Raw genomic sequence first — 24,729 nt, forward strand, 5'->3', positions numbered from 1 at the left:
CATGTTAAGTCCTGATGTGACTTAATGAGCTGTGGTAGGTAGGTAGGAATCCTCCCCTGTTCTGAGGAATAAGAGGTGGGAAGAAAGGCGGGAAGGAGGATGGGACTGGTAGGTGAGGCTGGATGGAACTATAATGAGGATGTAAAGTGAATAAATGAGTGAATGAATGAATGAATGAATGAATAAATAAATAAATTTTGAAAATAAGATCTTGGGTAAAGTAAACAAGGAATTACTCTATCACTAAAAATGTCAAATTTTACTTTATGAAATTCCTAGGAGCTGGCTCAGAAGTTAATGAAGTTTGCTCAAACATCATAGGGACTGGAATTCAGATCCCAGCACCCCAATAAACATCCCACAAACACCTGTAACAGCAGATCTGAAAGGAAAAGATGTGAAAATATCTCTGGGACTTGCTGATTTCCAATCTAGAATTAAAACCAAGCGCCCTAGATTCAGGGAGAGACTGCACCTAAGAGGAAAAGGAAGAGGCTGGTAGAAAAGATTGTGTCATGTCCTTGTTCATTTTCTCACCCGACCAGGTGTTCATGCTGGGTGATCGCTCTCCCGCGCCCCTCTTTCTTTTACACACACACACACACACACACACATACACACACACACACACACACACACACACACACACACACACACACACACACAAATAAATGAGGAGGTTGATTCTGAGACTGCTAATAGTAGGGTTATGGAGACTGAACAGGCCATCCTTTAACTAGGCAGGACTCCTAGTGGAAAGAAGGGAATACCAACCCACCCACAAAAAAACTTCAACTCCAAACCTAGGCTGCATATGAGATATGCGGGAACAAAAACAAAACAGGGATTGAAGAAACATCCAACCAATGCTTGGTCCAGACTGAAACGTACCACATGGGACACAGCCACCCCCCTGACACTATTACCAACACTCTGCTATGCTTGCAGACTGGAGCCTGGCAATGCTGTCCTCTGAGTGGCTCCACCTAACAGCTAAGGAAAACAGATGCAGAGACCCACAGCCAAGCACTGGGTAACGTGCAGAGAGTCTTATTCAAGAGTGCAGGTAAAGAAAGAAAGACCCAGAAGGGACAACAGCTGCACAAGAAGAACAACAGAGCCAACTAACCAGGGCCCAGTGGGGCCTATGGAGACTGACGCTCCGACCTAGGACCATGGACCCCTACACAGAGGTAACTGAAGGGCAGCTCAGCCCTCATATGGGTCCCCTCCTAAGGAAAATGTGACTCTGATATTGACTCTGCTGCCTGCTTCTCAATCACTTCCCCCTGGCAGGCTACCTTTCCAGGAGAAGAGGATGCTCTCGCTCCTGGTGTTACTTGATATGCTGTGGGTGGGTGGGTGCGGAGTTCTCCCCTTCTGAGGAGTAGAGTTAGAGAGATAGGAGAAACAGGGAGGGAAGGTGGGACCCGGAGGAGAGGAGAGAGGGGGCTATGACTCGGATCTAAAGTGAATAAATAATAAAATTTTTTTAAAAACTAAAAAGTTCTTACTTTAATCATAAGTTGTATGGGGATTCATCATTCCTATTGTTATCATTTTGTTTCTCTATATTAAGTGGATGTGAAGTATATTATAATTCATATTTTTACATTTTCTCTTTTGTTTATTTTATTTGATGTGTATGAGTGTTTTGCCTGCACATTTGTCTGTGTCCAAGGCATGCAGTTCCCAGAGAGGCCAGAAGTGGGCATCGGATCCATTGAAACTCAAAGAGTTCTGAGCTATCATCCAAGTGCTGCGATTGAACCTTTACCCTAAAAGAGAAGCCATTGTTCTAAACTACCAAGCCATCTCTCCAGCTCCACAATCTGAGTGTCATCTGTCTTTTTCTCCATGGTCTGGACCTTAACTAAGGTGGACTAGGAAGCCTTATTTTATATTATGATGATTCGATGAGAAGTGGATACTATAATCAACAAAGTAATCAAGAGTTTCTCATTAATAAAATCTTAGGATGAGAATGTACATATGAATATACACTATGAGTTAATGAAGTTTTTGTTTGGGACTTAATTTTTTTCCAGTAGTCCCTCAAAAGATATAGATGGAGTCTTTTCAGTATTTAACCAAGATAATAGTAAACCTAACTTACAAATAACTTAGACAATGGAAAGTGAAAGAAAAATGATTCAACATTTGACAAAAGGGAGTGTGATTTTCAAAGCAGGTATAAGGAATTCTGGCTTGCATGGTCTTTTGGAAGAGAGGATGGGATAAGGGGAAGGGAGGGTGGGACCAGGAGGAGGGGGAGGGGGGAGGTGGCTATGATTAGAATATACAGTGAATACATAAAAATAATTTAAACTTTTTGAATTAAAAGTTGAGTAAAATGAAATTTAGAAAAATACATTGTATTGATACCTATTTATTGATTTCAACACTATATAAAAGCAGAACTACACTCAGATATTTCAAACCCAATGAAAAGAAAACAAATTGAAGGTAATGGAGATATTTTGCAATTCAGCACACACACACACACACACACACACAAACAACCCACAAAGGAAAATAGTAGACACGAAGAGAGTGAAACCAGAACTCAGCTACAAAGCCAAAATATTCAGATGCGCCATTGCATGTATCCCAGGCAGACTGGAATATGGGGAATAGTTATTATTACCTATCCCAGATATTTAAGGTACCCTTTATACATTTTAAGATGTGTGGTCCTCTTCTATGCATAAATGGACAACTAGAAGTCGTATTCCACCATTGCTCCACACTGCTCTTACCCTGTGCTTCTTGGAGACAATTACCAAATGACTTCATGGTTATGATAAAAAAACAAGCAGCTCTCATTCCAGAGTAAAGTTTATCCTGTCCTTATTATAGCAATAACAGGGTAGATAAAAATTATGATAGTGTTTTTTTCCCTTTTCCAGTTGAGTAACTAATCATGAAACTACATATTTATTTTTTTTAATATCATGACAGTATACACAAATATTTCAATTTCAGTGGTCTTTCATTAAGATTCTCAAATTCATACCTCAAAGTTAAATAGCAATCTAAAAGAATTTCACTCAGCCCGTGAGCAAATAATAGTCATATTTGACAGTCTGTTAAATTTAAAATAGAAATTAATCAGATACCGGTAGGTTGTTGTTAAAAATAAAAGAAAACATTCCCATTTTCTCCTGCCTATATAATTTCAATAGATTGCCTCCCTGGTTTGTAAATTGTGAGCATCGATCCATTTGGCCTGCACATTTGGTTTTGTTTGATTTCTCTTTTTAGGTCATGTTGCCCATGTTACTGTCATAAATAGCTCTTCTTCCCCAGTTTCCTATTTGCTCCTACAACTCAAATTCCCCTCTTCTTTTCTGGCTTTAGTTTTCTTCTTATATCTGCTCTTCCTCCCTCCCCCAACATCTGCTGATTCTCTTTATTTCCTCTTAAAAGGAAACTATCTTCCTTTATTTTTATGTTAAATGACTTTTAAATATATATTATATATTCATCACAGAATTATTAGCAATCATAAATTATCTTATAAAGAACATGATCCACTTCCACGCACCCATGTTCACATTTGTAATCATCCCCTGTATCTCAGAATTCTAAAACCAGTCTGCATTTTCCCCTTTCTTCTGCTATTTTCTTACTATCCATTTCTCTTGTCTGTACTCTTCTTCCAAGACTCGCCAACTTCATAGTAACTTCTTTTTAGTTTTCAACTCATAAACTTCTCTTTTTTAATTTTATGGGAGGTTTGTTTATTTATTTTCCCTTCACTGGGATACCTGAAGAAGGAAATGTGGTGGCCAAGCCCATTAGGAGGGACATTTTTCACAATAATCATACAAAACTTCTTTATCCATTCTTTTTTTCTCAAGTTTAAAGAAATTCCAAGCCAAACATCATATATAAGAGAATTCAATATCAGAAATTGAATTTGTGCATTTGAAATATGACTTTTCTTCCTTGAATTTATTTGAACTTTAATGCTTCTCTAAATTATACTTTATATCAATCCTTAAAAATATGTAAATACAAGAATATTTATCTTTTATAGTCTTTAAGAGATGGTGGGGATTAAGAAATGGGGTTCAGAGCTAAACAGAATTCTCAACAGAGGAATATCGAATAGCTGAGAAACACTTAAAGAAATCCTCAACGTCCTTAGTCATCAGAGAAATGCAAATCAAAACGACATGGAAATTCCATTTACACCCATCAGAATGGCTAAGATAAAAAAAACCCAAGTGACAGCACATGGGGACAAGGTTTTGGAGAAAGCCTTCATTGTTGATGGGAGTGCAAACTTGTACAACCACTGTGGAAATCACTGGGGTGCTTTTTCAGAAAAGCCCTTGAGGTAGCCCTCAAGACCAAGCTATTCCACTCCTTGCCCTATACCCAAAAGATGCTCCACAACACAACAAGGACATTTGTTCAATTATGTTCATAGCAGCCTTATTCATACTAGCCAGAATCTGGAAACATCCTAGATGTCCCTCAAGTGAATATTGGATAAAGGAACTGTGGTACATTTACACTATGGAATACTACCCAGCTATTAAAAACACAGAAATTATTAAATTTACAGGCAAATGCATGAAAGTAGAAATGATCATCCTGAGTGAGATAATCCTATCCCAGAAAGACAAATATAGGATATATTAACTTGCAATTGGATATTAGCTCAACATGGGTGTCCTCGGAGAGTGTTTAATCAGCAGGGGATTAGGACAGATGCTGGGATTCACTGCTACACTGCAGGTGAGAGCTATATGGAATAATAGGGAGATAGAAGGACCAGGAGGGTCTAGAAATCCCACAAGAAGACTATCAAGGCTGGCAGATATGGACCCAGGGGGTTCCAGAACAAACTGCTGTACCAACACAGGACAATGCATTCACAAAACCTGGACCCCCTTTTCAGATCTAGCCAATAGACATCTCTCTCTTCATGGTTGTGGGGACAGTGAGGACTGCCTCTGACATGAACTCTGGTGCCCCCATTTGACCTTGTCCCCTTGTTGTGGAGGCCTGGTAGCACTCAGAGGAAGGTGAAGCAAGCTATTGAGATTGGACCTGATAGGCTATGATTATATAGTAAGGGAGGAGGTCCCTTTCTGTCACATGTCTGGGAGAGGAGAATATGATGAAAGAGAGAGGGAGGGGGAACAGGAAGATACAAGTAAGAGGATAAAAGTCAGGATGTAATCTGAATAAATTACTTTTTTTTAAAAAAGAGAGATAGTGGGGGATAGAAAAAGATTGATTGTAAAAACTAAACTCTCTGATCTTCAACTCCACCAGAGACTTGAGAAGGAATAAAATTGATTACCTGAATTATAGCAGCTTCACAAATGAGGATGCCAGAGATAGTTTACTATAATGTTGGAGCATCATCTTCAGCCTTCTGGCCCAATATATCTGAAAGACATATCTGTGAAGCAAGAACTATCGAAGACTTGCTTACCCTGTCTTGGCAGAGTTTAGCCTCTACTCTGCCTACATCTAAGCTTGCCCATTTTTAGGCAGAATTCTGACTGTAGTAGAAATGAGGACATTTTGCCCAGGGGCTTGTTCGCTACCTTTGAAGCCATCTCCATAAGGAGGTTCTTTGATGCTCATCATCCTCATTTTAGATGCACAAAGATAGGAAAGATGTTTTCTTCAAGGCTGCCAAATACAAATAGCCAAAACACTCAATATGTACCACTTAATGATCTCATGAAACTGAAAAAAAAAGTGTAACATTTATATAATTCCAGATTGTTTCCTGGTTATTCTTGGTGTAGGTAATTTATTGTATATGTGTGTAATAATATAAATGTATATCTAAAAATTTTTAAGTATGTAATAAAAAGAAGAAGGAACCCAAAAAAGAAGGAGAATGATTGATAAATCAAATTGTAGTTTGAATCACAAAAAGAATAGTTAATCGTCCAAGTATCAATGAGGTTGGTAAGTATGAAACTTACATGTTGTCACACTTTCCTGGATGCATAGACTAGAGCTCACCGCACGAGTAGGTTGTGAAGACCAAATAAAATAACATATGCAAAACTCCTACCATAATTCCTGACAGAGAGTATATAAATAAATGCCATTGTCATTATATAACTTTAGTGAGATCTCTCTGATAATTATAGAATTGATGATCAAGGAGGATTTTTTTTTTGTACTGAGATGCTCAAGATGACTGGAACTGATTGGTTTTTTGTTTGTTTGAGTGATTGATTTTGTTTTGTTTGTTTGTTGTTATTTTGTTTGTTTTAGAGTGCATATACTAATCAGTTTCAGAATCAGGAATAAATCGTCTTTCCCAACCCCCAAAATAATACAGGAGCGCTCTGTCAAGGCCACATCAGTGTGAAAATCTTTTCCTCTTATTTTCCTTGAGACAGAGAGACCTGCATGTTTTAGATAGGAAAGTCAAACTGTCTCTGCTTGAGTGATTTCATTTTCGGTGCAGAATTAACTCATGTGATATAGCATTATCAATTGGGAAATATACATTTTTAGGGAAATATTCAGAACACTTAAACATATTCACCTCATGCTGTGTTTCATCTTCTGCCTATTCCTTCCTCGACATCCCACCATCAATGTCGGTATGAATTGGCCCATTGGACATTGTATCTTATGGCTGCAGTTTATTCAGTCCTCAAACCCTATCAAAATACATATGTGGATTCACACATTTTATTGTATGTTAATAATAATAATAATCAGGTTTGAAAGTGGATGCATGCTATGGCTTTGCTTAGTGTCTGCTAAAGTCCTGGTCTCTTACTCCCACTATTGGAAGTTCCCAGTATTGAAGGGTGGAGGATTTGAAGACATGAGATCAACAGAGGTGTGCCCTTCACAAAGACTGGAGGATTCTGTTCTCTTATTTTTACAGCCTGGCCATGACATAGGCAGCTTTTCTCTGCCATGCTTTCCCATTGTGTGAATGTGTGGTTGTGGGCCTAGTATACTCTGACAACGAGGACAGAGGAGCTTCAAAATTGTGGACTCAAACCAACATTTTCTATTTATAACTTAATTATCTCTGATATTTGCTATAGTGATGAGAAACTGAGTAATGAAGTCATAGTCTATTCTGCTTCTGTTCGTGAGTAATATGTACATCTACCATTCAAGAGATGCTGCACATTCATATGGTTATATATCATTTAGCGTTTAGAATCAGCTTTTATTTATACAAGTCATTTTTAGGCATTTTAAAAATGCGTACTCAATGATTAAATGTACAAGTGCTGCAATCCTAGGTTTTTTAATTGGTCTAGCCATATTTTAAGTTCTCATGAAATGTACATGGCTACTGGCAGTAAATACAGACTCTTATTGCTGCTAGGAGACCTCCCCCTGGGTGAAGCTAACATACAGAATGTTTTGTTCCCAGAAGCAGAGCAAGATTCATTATTTTATGATTGATTTAGTTGATTACACTGATTATTATGCCTACCACCCTACTTCTTTTTTCTATCAACCAGTGTATTTGTTATGTTTTCCACACTCTTATTAATTTTCTATATTGATAACTGAATTTCACTATGAGAGTAACACATTTTATCACCACTTCAAACACAGCCTTGTGTGTAAACTGAGAACACTCCCCCAGTTAGTTTATAGGGACTCATGTCTCAGCTATCTAAATGATCACTTTCGTTTTGTTCCCACTTGCTCAGTTGCATACATTTTCCCACCTTCAACAATTTTAATGCTCTAAAAGAGATCCTGCACTAAAGCAATTTTTATGGTCTTTGAAAAACTGAGTCCCCGTCTAGCCTCCCTATTTTTATCTGCTTCACACATTATGCTCCCAAATGCCCTTCCTTATCACTTCGGTCAACATTATGTAACTTACTCTGTCAACAACAGCTTATTTTCTTAGGAACCAAGCTGTGCAACAAGTCATATCTCAAGGGTTGAATTAATATTAAATCTTAATGTTTTGCAAAGCAGTGCATGCAAATGGGCAGCTACATGAATTGTTCAATATATCCAAATTTTCTAATATCAGTAATGTTTATATTCCTTGCCTTAATTCCTAAACAAGAAAACTCTTCATAACAGAAAAACATCTCTAATAACTTTAGTATATACCATGAAAGCTTAAGAATATTTAATGTTCATATTATGTATTTGTTTAGCCTCGGCAGATTAAAAATGATACTGTGCTCTATAAGTATTGGAAATCAGTAAACTTCAAAGATTTTAATTACACCATATGCAAGTGATTTGAACGTAAATGGAACAATAGAGTATAATCCTCTCCTAGATGAAAGAAAAACACAAAGGAAATCAGCTACAGATTTCTTAACATCAATGCCTGTTGTTTATTTGATGTTTAACTCCCATGTAAACAATATTTAAAACGAAACATAAGAGCTCATTGTCAAATCAAATGTACTTTCTTGGAACAAAGAGCCAGAACACAGTGACACAATGAGTGGCTCATCCTACAAACCAACTGCTCCAAGCAGCCTTCTCGCTCCCCTTTGGCAGATGGTACTCGTTATGACTGCTCTCAAATAGAGTGGTTTGAAGCAGGCTGTATTTACAATTACGGCTCTCACATAAGGAGGTTTACTAGGGTTCTAAAGCTAATTAGCTCTGTCCACATCTCAACATTTGTCTGTTCTTCTAGCCCACAGCCCACTTTGGCAATTATGGTAGGAGAACAGCCTGGGGAAAGGGGAGATAGGGTGATACAGAAAACCTACATAAAACCATCATAATGCGGCAGTGCCTTTACAACACAAAGGAAATGAATAAACTTAAAGAATTGCTGCTGTTATGAAATACAAGCTCTCAGGAAAATTCAAGGGGCCTGAATGTTTGTGCACAAAAATAACTATATAAAATATTGTATTTTAACCTACACCTGTTTACATTATTTCAATAATCATATTAGGATGCTTGGGAGAAAAATGTTCATGGGCAGCCCTTCACACTGCAAAATCTGGACTCACATGTGAGAATTTGACTGTGGATATACCTGAGTGAGCATCTTTTCTTCCTCCATTAAAAAAAGCACAGCACAAATATACCAAGACACATTATTATAAAATATAAAGATGTGAGGGGAGAGAAAATAAGCATCAATGGACTTAAGTTTTACAAATGAGAGCTGCATGCCTGAGAGAAGCAAAGCCAGTAACCAACCACCATCTATCTCCATGCACAGCAAAATGCAATCTGAAGTAGAGGTATACTAAACCCTTGCTACGTGTCATTGATTTTCAATAGTTGCAATGTAAATAACATTCTTGTAATCAAGATGCACTGTACATGCTCTGGCATGCTCAAAAACAAGAGCTTAAAAAGAAGCGTTTATATCAATGAAAGTCTGGAACTTGGCCTTTGAAAGCTTTCTCTTTCACTCTACCTTTCTTTATTGACTCCTCTCTTTCTTCATCCATCAGACTGCATTAGTAAACAGTCATTTCTTACTTAGTGAAGAATGAAATTGTACTTAATAGTTAATGTTTTAAGTGTCGTGAATCAGTAATAACACAAAAAAAGATAAGATTTCTATTTAAAATGTTTTGTAGTAAAAATAGCTTTCTTTCTTTCTTTTACCTTTAAATTTGAACAAGGCACTGGAGCAATAGGTGACTCCATAGCTACCTGCATGTAATGCTCTACCAGAGAACCAAAATTAACTCCTAGCACCCATATTGTACAGTTTACAACCCCCTGTTAATTGCAGCTTTAATCAGTCTGACACCTTTTCATGACCTCAGATCTACACACACGTCTTCAAATTGATGGTCTCCTTTCTTTGAAAAAAAATATGTAATGATTTGTAAGTATAATACAACCGGTTGGTACATTTTCATATATATATATATATATATATATATATATATATATATATATATATATATATATACACACACACACACACATACATACAGTCTCTGGCACAAACATTTTATATAAAAACTGGGGGGCTCATTCTCAGAGGAAGGTAACCTTACCTCTCTCTTCAGATATTAGTTGTCTGACCTTTTGTCTTGGGGTAGGATGGAGCACTACATTTATCTGTGAATATAAAGATACGTTATAGAACTTATTTAAGAATTTATTTTATTTATTTATCTCTCATTCATTATACCCTAAACATAGCCTCCCCTCCCTCCACTCCACCTAGTGCCACTCACTTCCCCTCCCCCTCAAATAAACTGCTCCTCTCTTTTCCTTCAGAAAAGATCAGGCCTCCCAGGGTTATCAACCAAACACTACATACCAAGATGCAGTGAGACTAGGCACGAAACCTCATACCAAGGCTGGATGAGGTGATCCAGTAGAAGGAAAAGAGTCCCAAGATAAGCTTGTGCAACTGTGGCTCAAAACATGTGAGAGAGCCTAACCAATGTAGTTAAGAAATTTGTTTTTATGTAAAGTGACAGAAGTTGATGGTCTTCTAAGATTTATGACCCCACAAAGCCTCATTTTGGTGGCTACATTTCTTGTACCAGGCATGATTTCTGTCATACAGAGTGAGCTGTACACCAATTAGACTGTTGCTAATTGCTTCCAATATATCAATGTTCCTATTGGGCATTTAGATGTATCTTGCCTGGGTGGTCATTATGGTGGTTCCTAGGCATCACAGATGGCTAGCATGGTGGTTTTACTAGAATGCCCTTCGTGGGCTCATATATTTGAATGCCTGATCTCCAGTTGATGGAACTGTTTGGGAAACATGAGGAGATTTGGCCTTATTGGAGGAGGTTTGTCACTTGAGGGGGGACTTGTAGGTTCAAAACACATACAATATTCCTAGTTAGCTTGCTTTGCCTGTGATTGTGGATCATATTGTGAGCTCTCACCTACAGCTACAGAGGCATGCTTTTCCCCATACTGCCATGCTCCCTACCATAAGATAATCAACTCCAACACTCTGGACGTATAAGCCCCAAATTAACCACATTATTTATTTCATACATTTGTTTTTTGTTTGGGATTTTTTTGGTCATATCTTTGCAAAGCAATTCAAAAGTAAGTAATACAGGATTAATGATCTATTTTGTCCCTTGGCAGCTTGTACAATACTTTCTGGTACTGTGGAAGCTAGACCACAGGAAGGAAATGTCAGATTACTGCATCCTAAATGTATATTGTTTTAATTTCAACTTCAACTTCTAAGAGGCAACCAAGGGTAACAGCCGTAGCACTGGAATTAATAATTGTAAGATAAATACATTTAAGAAAGCAAAAACAGAGATTATCAAATATATGTTATTTGGCTTTTAATATTTAAATGCCAAGAATGCAGGTGACAACTTTTAGTAGCCATGCAGTAATGGTTTGTGTGACTCAAAGAAATTTTACTCACAGAAAGAAAAAGGAAATATTCTTCCATTCACTAACATGTGAAGTTAAGTTTTAAAAACACTGGCAATAAAGAGATTTACAACTTTGTGTAACAAATATTTATATCTGGGGCTGGAGACATGGCACATCAGTTGAAATTTTTTGCAACTTTTTAAAGGAGCCAGGCTGACCTGCCAATATCCACATTAGGTGCCTCAAAACCCCTGCTACTACAGTTCCAAGGCTTCTGAGTCCCAGGGCACATGTTTGCATGTTGTGTGTCTTGTACACACAAGTATATTCACATATTAACATAAAATAAAACAATTCTCTAAAAATATGTTCTGAATATATGATATTTACAGCAATTTCTTTCAAGAATATATTATACAAGCATTTATCAGAGTCTGGAGAGAACCTGGAAGCCCTTAACTGCCAAAAAAAAATGTAACAGGTACAAGAGACAAACATGGACAAATAAATAAACATAAAAAGTAGACCAAACATTGAAATAAGAAGTCTGTTTGACAGAATACAAAATTTTAAAAATGGAGTTATTAGGTCCATTGGTAAGTTGAAAGATTTAAGCTCAGAGAGCTGACAGATAGTGTTATGACAAAAATTGTTTCTAAGCATAAAATACTGAACTAAATGTCAACATTGGCTGAGAGGTTCTAACAGGTAAAATGTAGACCAAAAAGATGATGATAGAACAGGACTCTCTAAAACCATAGGTAAAACTGCCTGAGATTATCTTTTGGCCAAGCTTGTTAAACAAGTACTTTGTTTGAACTGTGGACTTTGAACATATGGAAGTGCTAATTGCCCTAATTTGATTATTACATGGTATATAAATAAATCAAATTAACGTGATGTACCCCATACAGATGTACAAATATGGATTCTCAAAAATACAATTCATTTGTACTCATTAATTTATAATTAGTATAATATTATAATAAATGTAACATGATATTAATTCTGTCTCACAATATAACAACCTTTTGTGTATTGTAAATATAAATACTACCAGGTTTCAAAGGGAAGTTATAGCATAGATTTAAAGATTTAGGAAAATATACTCATAAATGCTTTATTTAAATCACTTAAAATAATCAAAGCATTAATGGTGCCAGGGGATGGCTCTGGCCCTTGATGTAGAGCTCAGGATGGGCCAGTCATTGGTTTGATGTTCCCTTATCTCTACTCTATCTTCTTCCCTGTACATCTTGAGATGGAGTAAATTTTGGATCAAAGTTTTTGTAGGTGGGTTAGAGTCCCCTCTCCTACACTGGGAGTCCTGTCTGATTAGAGGGTGGCCTCTTCAGCCGCTTCAGTTTCCACTGCTACTAGAAGTCTCAGCTAGAGTCACTGCCATATCGTCCCAGGAGCCTACCCTGTTGCAGGTGTTCAGTTGTCTCAGAGATGCCCCCACCCATGGTTTTTCTTCTCTCTGCAAGCCCTCTCTCCTCTGTACCACCTTCCCATATCTGACCCCCACCCTCAATTCCCCCAGGACTCTCTCTCTCTCTCTGCTATCCTGTTCCCTCTCTTCAAGTGCTGTCAAGTCTACTTCCCTTTCTGAGAGAGATTCAAGTGTCCTCCTTCGGCTCTCCTTGTTACTAGCTTCTTTGGGTTTGTGAATTGTAGTTTATCCTGTACTCTATGGCTAATATTTGCTTATAAGTGAGTGCATACCATGTGTGTCTTTCTGGTTCTGGGTTACCTCACTTAGGATGATCTTTTCTAGTTCCATTCATTTGCCTATAAATTTCATGGTTTCCTTATTTTTAATGGCTGAGTACTAATCTATTGTGTACGTGCACTATATTTTCCTTATCCATTCTACAGTTGAGGGACATCTAGGTTGTTTCTAGAATCTGGCTATTGCAAATAAAACATCTATGAACATAATTGAGCAAGTTTCCTTGAGGTATGGTGGAGCATCTTTTGGTTATATACCACAGAGCGGTATAGCTGGGTTTTGAGATAGGACTATTCCTAACTTTCTGAAAAAAACACCAGATTGACTTCCAATTGATTGTATAAGTTTGACATTAGTAATTCTTCTATGCTTTCAGTGGGAGCCTAGCATAGTTGTCCTCTGAAATGCTCTACCCAGCAGCTGATTGAACAGATGCTATGACTGACTCATTGGACAGAGCATAGGGAGCCTAGTGGAAAAGTAGGAGGAAGGATAGAAGGACCAGGAGTAGACATGAAAATCAGAAGAAGACCAACTGAGCCAACTGACCAGGGTCCTGAGGGGCTTTCAGAGACTGAAGCACCAACTAAGGACAATACATGGAATACATGGACTGGACCTTGGCTCTCTACACATATTTACCTGATGGGAAGCTTGGTCTTCATGTGTGTCTCCTAGTAAGGGTAGGCTATCTCTGACAAGGATTCTGTTGCATGATTTTTCATCACTTCCCCCTGGTGGTGCTGCTTTGTCAGGTCACCAAGGAAGAGGACAGAGGGTGAAACCTTGAGGAGAGGAGGAATGGGGATACTATTAGGATATAAAGAGACTAAATAAATAAACTTTTAAAATTAATCAAAGCACTGTTTTATGATTTCTAAAACAAAAGTTTATGTGTATTCTGTGCACATGTACATGTAAATGCCATAGAAATATTGTTTTTAACTTGCAAACATACCAATGTCAGGACTTTTTAACACTTGGTTCTGAAAATTGTACTGCAACAGTATTCTGAGATTCATTGGAATTATTAAATTTCACTTTGGTTTTTACAAATATGTGCAGATCACAGTAACCTGTCAAATGGCATAATCTAAGTATTGTGATAACTCCTTAGAATTTTTGTGTTTATAAAACTGTTCCAGGAAATATATTTTTTTTTGTATGACCTTTCATGCCAAAGTAGCACACACCTTTAAGCCTTTAATCCCAGAACTAAAAAAGCAGTGGCAACTGAATTTCTGTGCATTCTTAGGCCAGTATACTCTCTACTCTAAGCAATGAGATCTAGGACAGCTGGAGATCCTTCTGGAACAAGATAAAAAAAGAGGGAAAGAGGAAGGGATGACAGAAGAAAGAAGGAAGGAAAGAAGAAAGGTAGGAAGGAAGGAGGGAAGGAAGGAAAAGAGAAGAGAGGAAAGAGGTGGGGAAAGGAAAGGAAGGAGAGGGCAGAGGAGAGGAGATAAGAGAAGAAGAGAAGAGAGGAGGAGAGCAGAGGAGAAGAGAAGGGTGTATATCTAGATACTCTAATCTCAAATTTATCAACCTATAAAAATGTGAACCATAAATTCACTTTTTTTAAAACACAAAATATGTGATTCAGTAGTTTTGTTATAGGAACACAAATGGACTAAGTCAAGTAGTTCCCTAAAACTTCTTCCATTTGAAGGAACAATTCTTTACAGGTATTTCCTCTGAAACAAACATTCCATTTCACAGGAATGTGTATGCTTGTGAGACTCAAAAGACTAGCAGCAGAAGGCTTAGAATCCCATAAGTAAAAAGATTCAAAGAGATTGTCCATTAATTTGTTAAAACAGAAAACAACTTCTGTCAAAAGGGGGTTCTTTCCATCTTCTGATTTTTTTTTCTTAATTTCTTTCTTCTAAGTTTTGGTATAACCACCTTTTACTTGCCTGATTAGTGTTACCCCGAAATATTTTTAACTTTCTGAGGCTACTGTGAAAGGAACTGTTTCTCTGATTCCTTTCCCAGTCTGTTTGTCATTTGTATCTAGGAAGGTTACAATTGTAATAGCGAAAAGTCAGTCACTGTAAAAATGCTGTGGCTATGATACTGATTCATGAGGCATCACTAGTATTAAAAATCCATATACTGTTGATGTGAGATCTTAAAGACAAACATATGTAGGAAGAAATATTAAATTAGTTACACTCAATATATATTTTATTTAATTATTATATATATAAGATAAACCGTATAATAATTTTCTAATATAAAATTGTGAGATATTCACTAACTGGAAATAAAAATAGACAATACTGGCATAAAACCTGCTTTTGACTGTATCTGTTTTTTCCAGTAATTCTTTCCTGTGTCCTTATGCTTTTACATAGGCCACTAGTAGTGGAGAGGTCAAGAATATTATCCCTTGAGCCTGGCTTCTGAGGGTTTACTGGTATGAACTAAATGGCTTGGGGAAGAGCATGTTAATTTTTTTTCTATATTTTTGTTTCCTTGCTTTTGAAATGTGACCTACTATATGGAAATATTCTGTTACATAGCCAAATTAATTTGCATTAAGATTTAATGCATTTATTTGGCTGTGTTTAGTAACTTTTCAGTAAATGATAGTGAGATATTATTGACTGTACTGATACTTTAATACTTTTATACATTACTTAGAATAATTTGCACCTTAAATTTTATGTATTCAATGTACATGTAGGCTTTTGTGTTATTCCATGATTTTCATTCAACTGAGATTTATGATTATGTAAACTTTAACATTTTACACAGCTTTCAACCCTTTATTAAAGTCATTAGAAAAAATATGATGACTCAACTTTCCTTTAGAAGCTTCTCTGAGCCTTCACCACCAATAGATGTGATTTAAAATAAAATACAATCTATATAAAGAAGATATGTGGTCAGTGTTATGAAAATCAACTAGAAGGTCAAAGAAATTGAGACAGATGACCTACCACTAAGTAGGCATTATGTAAGCATTATTAAACTGACCAGGAAATAAATCACCACAAATACCTAAGTTAAAATAAATAAAACCCTGGCTTTCCCTTTTACTGAAACATCATGGAGTATATTATAATAAAGGATAGATACAAAGGAAATGATTTTATAGAGAACTTAATATAAAAGTTATATTAACCGTATGTCTATATCATTATTCGTGAGCAACTTTTTTATTAATATAACCGAAGACAGACAGAAGCCCAGGGTATGCCAGGAGAGAGCAGTGAGTTATTGTGTGCATGAAAAACACACTTGCGTGTTGGTCCTAGATCAGTAATTCACAAACAACTCTGAGCTTTAGAATCAGTTGAGGACCTTTGTAAATGCACAACTGTCAGGGTTTGGCCCCCAGGCTTTCCTATTCAGTCTTGCACACAGAACGCAAGCATCAACATGTTCCATTCAGGTTCTGCAGGTGACTTTACTTTGCATATGATTGGAAAAGCATTGCAGAAGGCTCATTTCCCTACATATAAAAGATATCAAAGCATATTTATATTAATGTGTTTCCTGAAAATGCTATTTGAGCATAAATGTTTAGTACATCTAGACCAAGGCATTTTACATTCTCAGAATGCCAGTGTTTTCATCATTTGCATACACTGTCTTCATCAATTCCCACAGCTGTTAATATCTGCCTTTCTATGCAAAATACCTGAAACTTTTCATTTTAAATTCTCTATATATGTACACTTTCATTTTTATTACTATTTTATTAATTGTTACGTATACATTTATATTATGACACATATATACAATAAACAACCTACAGCAATAAGACCCACAAAACAATCAGGAATTATATAAATGTTGCATTCATAGCGTTTTGGCTATTTGTATTTGGCAACCTTGAAGCAAACATCTTTCCCATCTGGTGAGTCCAAAATTCTGAATGTAAATCATTATCTATTATATTTCATCTCTAACAACTTAAGCTTAGTTGTCTATGGGTGAAGATGGTTTTAGGTCTATATGCATGCTTTTAAAACGTCTTCTTCAATCAATTCTGTAGATATTGTAGAGGTAGGAACCATGTAGGAGAATCTATCCAGTATACTGTAAGGCATTACACAGAAATTCAAGTTTTCACTCTGTATTCATAAAAAGATTTTTTAAATCGCAAAAAAAAAACATATTTTCAAAATATCACCAAGTGTCACTAGTTGGAATTCATTGCTCTGAAATTATTATTTTTTTCCTAATCACATCCTGGGTAGAGAACTCTGGATATCTATGGTAAATAGAATGCGCATCACTTCCTCGTAATAATAACAATAAAAGGACACAGAATGTTAATTAGGTACAAAATAACAAGAAAAAGACAAGCAGAGGGATGGAAATAACCTTCGCAGAATTCTATTAGCTCCCCAGTCCAAGCTTTTAGAGTTTGGAGAAAACTGTCATGGAAAAGAGAATAAATTGCATGTATTCTTAACTATGGACGGAAAAGAAAATCTGGAGGACAGGGTCCAGGTTCCAAAGGAAGGAGAGAGATGGAAGAGTAGCCTGTGAAGTATCAGACAGCCTATTCCATGACTGCTGCATTTAGTCTCAGGAACAACAAATGAGAAAGAGAAAAAGATCAAAAATAGTATCCGTTTGTTTTGTTCACAGAAGAGAACATTCCACAGTAGAAATAAGTAGATGATAGGATTCAGTCTTGAGAACAAACCTTGAATGAGCTAAACGGTGCTCCATTTTTAAATCTTAGTAGACAGTCTGCAGTTCCTTGGTTATCTGGACACATGATCAAATAGGAAATAGGAGAAAGTGCAAAGAATAGAAGAGAAAATTAGTTTCAAAAATAGCCAGTGATAAGGATGTTTACATTACTTAACTGAAATAGATTGGAAAATTCAAGTAAGTCAAAAAGTAAAACTATAAAATGAAAATAAAATGAATATAAAAAATAAAAGTAAGGAAAGATAATAGAAAAGTAAATTGAAATACTATGAAAAGTAAGAAAAAATATTTAGGGAAGTAGATGATTAAGATGTCCAGTGGTCTGTTCAGGAAATTGTCTCCTATGCTAGTGAGTTCAAGGCTCTTCTTCACTTTTTCTGTTCAGCTCAGATTGTAAGGTCAGCAATTAATAAATGGATGCTGAAACGCTCCTGTAAAACAAAGGACGCTGTCAACAAAACAAAATGACAACATACATACTGGGAAAAGATCCTCACCAAGCCTACTTCATCCAATAGGGTACTAACATCTAAAATGTATAAGGAACACAAAAGATCAAACACCAACAAACTAAACAATCTAATTCAAAAGGTGGGTACAGAGCTAAACAAAGAATTCTCAACAGAGAAATATTGAATGGTCAGAAAGCACACAAAGAAATGGTTGAACATCTTTAGTCATAGGGAAATGTAAATAAAAAGGTCCCTGGAATTCCATTTTACACCTGTCAGAATGGCTAAGATAAAAAACTGAAGTGATAGCAGCTTGTGGAGAAAGGAGAACACGCCTCCATTGCTGGTGGGAGTGCAAATTTGTATAACAACTTTGGCAATCAATCTGGTGCTTTCTCAGAAAACAGAAATAACTTTACCCCAAGACTAAGCTATACCACTCCTGGGTGTACACCTGAAAGATGTCTATGGTAAATACAGGTAAATGTCCTTCCACCACACAAGGACATTTGCTCAACTATGTTCATAGCATCTTTATTCGTAATATCTAAAATCGGGAAACAACTTACATGTCCCTCAACTGAAGAATGGATACAGAAATTCTGATACATTTTCACAAGGTAATACTACTCAGCTATCAAAACCAAGGAAATCAAGAAATTTGCAGGCAAATAGGTGGTTTAGTAAAGATCATTCTGAGTGTGGTAACCCAGACCCAGAGAGACATGCATGGTGTATACTCACTTATGATGGAGATTAGCCCAATGTAGATGTCCTCTAAGAGACTCCACCCATCAGGGAATAGGGACAGATGCTGGAGTTCACAGCTGTACTCTGGGGAAGCCCTGAGAGTCATATGGAAGAGTGGGGGAGTGAAAGGACCTGGAGAGGTCAGGAGCTTCACAAGGAGACCATCAATACCAATGGATCTGGATCCAGGGGCCTGGACAAACTGATACACTAACCAACGACATTACATGCAGAGAACCAGATGTAGCCAATGAACAGCTCATTCTCCATGTGGGGACTGCCTCTGACATGAACTCTGGTGCCTGTGATTTGATTATTCCCCCCTTTGTGGGCCATCCTTGAGGACCCACAGGGAAGGGGATACAGGTTATCCTGATGAGACCTGATAGGCTGTGAACAGACAGTTGGGAAGGAGGGCACCCCTGTCAGAGGACTAGGTGAGGGCAATAGGGCACATGTGGGAGGTTGGTAACTGGAGGATATGAATGAGAGGATAACATTCTGGATGTAATGTGAATAAATTATATATATAATGATCTCCAGTGGAAGAGTGTTCCCCTGGCATGTATGAAGCTCTAAGTAAAATTCTGACTATAAGAAGAAGAGGAAGAGGCAGAAGAAGAGGAGGTAGAGAAGGAAGAATAGAGAAAAGGAAGCAGACAGACAGCATGGATGGAAAAGATGTGAAAGGGCAGAAAGAAATAAGATTGGCCATTGATTTACACTCTTAAGTTTGAGAATAACCTGAGATTAGAACTATAAGTTAGTAAAGAATAAGCACTGTTTATAGAAAAAATATGATAGTTGTATAAGAAAACAAAGTTATTTTGTACATTAAAAGATTTAGTAATGAATTGAAATAATAATGAATGTGCTGTATAAAATTGTAGTGTGTTACCTCCTTGGAGCAATGGAAAAAGGAAAATGGATAGTGAATTACCAGGCATCTTTCCGAAGTGTGTATGGTACATCACAAATTAATTCACAGAGAAAGATTTGAATACTCTTCTCAATCACAGGATATGTTACAATGATTATTGTATGTAGCAGCTGCCTGATAGAAGTATGGATCACAGATGGATATAAATAGCCTGGGTGTTCTTTATCAGGATATTAAAAACCTATATATATTTTTAACTTAATTCTTTGTAAACATAAAGAAGGAGGAGGAGGAGGAAAATGAATAAGAAGGAAGATGAAGGAGGAAGGAAGGAAAAAAAGAAAGGAAGGAAGAAAGAAAGAAAAATATGAGTTACATTGCTCAGTCCCAAGTCTAGGCCTGACCTGAACAAATTGTATTTCGTGATCATTTCTAGTGTTTGCTCCAAGTAAGTCCCATGCTCTGGCAGGATCAATCATCTTTAGCTCAGGTTGCTTGTGCAGAGTCATTAAGCATCAGTCAATACTGTTCCCTAATGATGTCCACTGAATTTTCTTCTCACAAGAAATGTAAAGTATTTATTTATTTATTTATTTATTACCAATTTAAAGCTTAGCATATACAAGCCACCAAGTTAACTCAATTTCTCTTTTTACTTTTACTTTTATAAAATTTTTTTACTCTTTAAATTTTTCAGTGTGTGTGTGTGTGTGTGTGTGTGTGTGTGTGTGTGTGCATGCATGCACATGTGTTTGGTGACATGTATATGTGTCCCATGTGGAGACTTATAGACAATTTTGTGAAGTCAGTTTTCTCGTTTTACCTTTACACAGACTTCAGACATCAAATCAGGTTGTCAGATGAGCACGGTCATCTAGGAAGCCATTTGGATGGGGTTATTTTCATTTGATTTCTTGGAGACATTCTTTCACTTAGTAGTCCGCACTGGTATGTAGCTCATTCTGTAGCACAAACAGCTTCTATAATATGTGACCCTCCAGCTTCAAGCCTCCTGCTTAGGTGTAATTTTAGGCATGTAACACCAGACATGATAGCACAGATACTGTAAATTAGTAAGCGGATTTCCCTTAAGAATTGAAGATTAGCACAGACGTCCAGTTTAGTGACTGATTCCTTGGCTCAAAACTGAAGGTCTGTTTCCCTGTCAACTCCTTAAATCTTTGTACTTGTGAGTGAGTGAATAGCGGGAGTAAGCAGGTCTCTATCTTACTCTTGCCTGTCTCCTCCCCAGTTACAGCAGCTCTTTACAAGGGCTGATTCTTGGCACTTAGAATGAGGGTCATACACATTTATTGATTCAGTCATACTATTGATTGACCACTGTTTCATTCATGACATGGGAAGCACACAGTACAATGCCTATCTGATACCCCACTTGCCTACATCTTTTTAGGAAAATGAATTCTAAATTCTTTCCTCTCTAAGCCTTGCCTAGAAACCCAGCTGCTATCTGTCTCACTGCAGACTGACTTCCTGGAAAAGCATCAGCTATCTCCTGCTGCTTTCCTTTCCAGACTAAGTAAGACCACTTCCTCTCAAACCTTCTTTGACTTTGTCTTGAGGAAACAAGTATTAAAATTCATTCTGATTTTAGGATATTCCCTAACATGTGCTACCTTGGCTGACTCAAGATGAGAAGCCTTGAAAAAAATGATTTTGAAGTTTATTCTTGCTTTAGAAACTTTGGTTTTAAATTATGTGGCTCTTCACAGACATAGCATCTCACAAAAGTACACTATACTCAAAAGAAACACAGAAGAAAAGAAATGTTTAAAGCCTCTGACAATAATAATAGATCAGATAAATATTTTAGGAGACTGTATCCAACAGTTATTCTTTCATCTCCTCTGAGGAGCTCACATTCAGAAATAGATAGAAAAGATTTTGGCAATTGAGCTCTTGAGCAGAAACAGCTGATGGATTTCACAGGGGGAGAATAAGAGACAGACCGCTAACTCTTTCTTAGGCCTTGTAAGCACATTAATGAACTCCATGATCTGGTTCTTAATAATATAAAGCTCTCATTGGACTGATTGTACCTCATTTTTCCTAATGGTGGTGGAGTGCAGATGGAGAAAGTTTGCACAGGGGGCCTCATCTCTGTAGGTCATAAAAGACAGATAGCACTAGGTTCTATTTAAGTCCCATTGTGATAAACACCTGTTGCTTCTCAGAATCATTTATCTTGTCCCAACAAAAGCTTCGTTTTCATAAATAAAATCGTTATTTGTGTAGAACTCTTTTGTATCTTTTCTAGGTATTTCTACTAAAATGACAAATGATTCCTTTCTAAACAAATTGTTGCCAGCCAAATAACAAAGAGAATAAGGGTATTTTTGACTCCTTAAAGGAATGAGTTTGCTGTTTCACACTCTTTGGCCATGAAAAGTCTAAAACAGAATTTTACTACTTGTCTTATGGACACGTATGTATTGGAGTCTGGTCACTGTATTGGGTGTGGTTATGTCGTCTCTGAGCTTTCGTCTACATTTGAACATCATGTATGATACCCAGACCTGTAGCAGCCATACTGAAGAGGGAAGAGCGTGATGGGAGATCAGGTGTGTGGCGTTCTAAACTTCTATTCGAAATACATACTTTACTAGCTGCAGAATAGCTAGTACCATACAACTGTGACACAACATTGAAATAATAGATGATCTGCTTAAGAGATTTACTGCTTGAATATTCTACTCTCAATACAAGTGGTTGACTCTTAAGGAAAAAGAAAAACCTTATAGATCCGTATGGCCAGTATGCAAAAGCGTACCATGTAATTTTCCAGAATGTGTTTGAGTGAAAATGTTCTCAAAGTAGACAAAAGCTTTGACTCCAGGTTTAACTTACTCTGCCCTCTCACAAAGCAGCCAGATCAAGTCATGCTTCAGGATGAATTTAAGGTAAGATCAGATGGTTTTATAAAACTGTTTCAGAAATAACAACTGTGTAAAGGACTTTACAACATTTGCACAAAAAACTAGACAGAAGTAGACAATTCCATGCACAAGGCAGAAGTAGGGCCACTGTATATGTTAATTATAAGTTTATCTCTTTAACGTAATTTATAAGCTCTTGATTACTCCACTGTTGATTGGGTGGCAGAAGTACCCTGATCTAAGTTCAAGTGCAAGTCAACTAAGGAGGATCACAAGGCAGGGTTCTCCCCATTTGAATGCATTACTTGCTGTTGGAGTACTTGCCTTTTATTAGTAGCTGCATACAGAGCAGAGACTTGAGGACAACAAAAACCAAACAAACCAAAAGGATAATGGGGGACTGAAAAAAATGAGTGGGTAAATTTCAGCTACAACAAATTTCATGCAAATTTCTGTATCTAAAATGTCAGTGTGTACATGAAAAGGTTTAGAGACTGCTTCTGATGACACGTAGGACCCTTGCATTCATGCACACTCACACAGATCCCAAATTAAATGAGGATGAGCAGGGACAGGACTGGGTTCTCTTGCCATGCTTATGTGAATTAGTACTGACACAGAGAGCAGCTGCGTGGACACAGTAGGGTAAAGTTCCAATGGATACTAATGAGCATGCCTTCTAGCATCTCCTCATTAGCCTCCAACTCATCTTTCCATTTCCGATCTCATTCCACTGCACAATCTAAGTTCAATTAATATTAAAATATGCAGGATTCACTCTTTTCTGAAAAAGTCAGCAAACTGTATCTTCATCAGTGTTTTCAATAATACATTGCACAATGACCTTCCTTCACAAATAATTTACCAACAAAAAATCCACATTCTGAAACTAGCTATGTAACCTTAAGAAATCATCCACAAAGATATTACAGACAAGCACCAGCTCTCCAGAAAGCTGTCACATTTACTGTCTGAGAGACATGCATTCTGCACAATACAAAAGAAAGCCTATGTTAAATAAAATACTTTCTCACTCAGCACAGCAAACGATAAGTCATGGCAACTTCAATTATGGGTAATGAAAACAGCTCACATGTACAAAACGTTATAGAACCAAAAGTGATGTACATATACATTGCCTCCTACAAACTATCATTATTCTAATCATTGTTTTGCCAGATAGCTACTAAACAGGGCTCCTCTGGGGTATTTTACTGTTTGTCGGGCTAAACAGGCTATGATTTGTGACAGCTGGTCAGGAGAGAGAGAGGGAGAGAGAGAGAGAGAGAGAGAGAGAGAGAGAGAGAGAGAGAGAGAGAGAGAGAGAGAGAGAGAGAACAAAGATTGGGCTGAATTGTCAATTCATTGTCAGGAGATGAGAATCTTCATTCTGTGTCCAGGCAAGGTCTTTAAGGACAGTCAGTAAGACCAGGGGAAGTCACTTTTATCTAAATCTCAGTTAAGCTACAAAACATAGCTTGTTTCCTGTACTTCAATTGCTGACACTCAAAGACATCAAAGTTAACTAAAGAGCTGTTTAAACACCACCCAGGAATATTTTTAAGCCCATTAAAGTGGTAGCACTTCAGGTGTATAGGTGTGACTTTAAAGAACAATTTTCCAGATGAAAAACTGAAAGGTAGTTCTACATAAGTCAAGTATGAAGATAAGCATGTTTCTCACGTATCAGATAATGTTCTTAGTCCCTTCAGACTTACATAATGAAGAAAGGCAGACAAAAACACACTGGTGAAACTGGTATCATAAAGATGGCTGAAGAAACACGGAGAGTGACCAAGTGGCTTACCATTTTCTCTATAATGAACAATGTATGAAAATAGTACCTGGCTTTCACACTGAATTTGCACTATAAATCCATGTAAGAAAGCTTTAATTTTTATTATGGATGTTATTTTATAGAACTTTAGCAGTTATTTGGTTATAAGTCTTCTTATAAGACAAATATTACCATTTAGCCTGTTTATTTAAGGTTATGTTGATATTAAAATAATTCATATGCAACATTAATTATAATTATACCATCTACTTACTCAA

At 36.9% G+C, this 24,729-nt stretch overlaps 1 long non-coding RNA gene across 1 annotated transcript; it reads right to left on the reverse strand.

The window, feature by feature from the left end:
* Nucleotides 1–6,544: 6,544 nt before the first annotated feature.
* Nucleotides 6,545–13,774, reverse strand: LOC311585063. The gene is made up of 3 exons (XR_014775083.1): nucleotides 13,661–13,774; nucleotides 9,975–10,038; nucleotides 6,545–6,653 (listed from the first exon to the last, which is right to left on the reverse strand). It is a non-coding gene; the product is annotated as an uncharacterized lncRNA (long non-coding RNA).
* Nucleotides 13,775–24,729: the final 10,955 nt, after the last annotated feature.

Source organism: Acomys minous (genome assembly GCF_964271855.1).
Source record: "Acomys minous genome assembly, chromosome: 15".
In the NCBI taxonomy this organism is placed as follows: Eukaryota; Metazoa; Chordata; class Mammalia; order Rodentia; family Muridae; genus Acomys; species Acomys minous.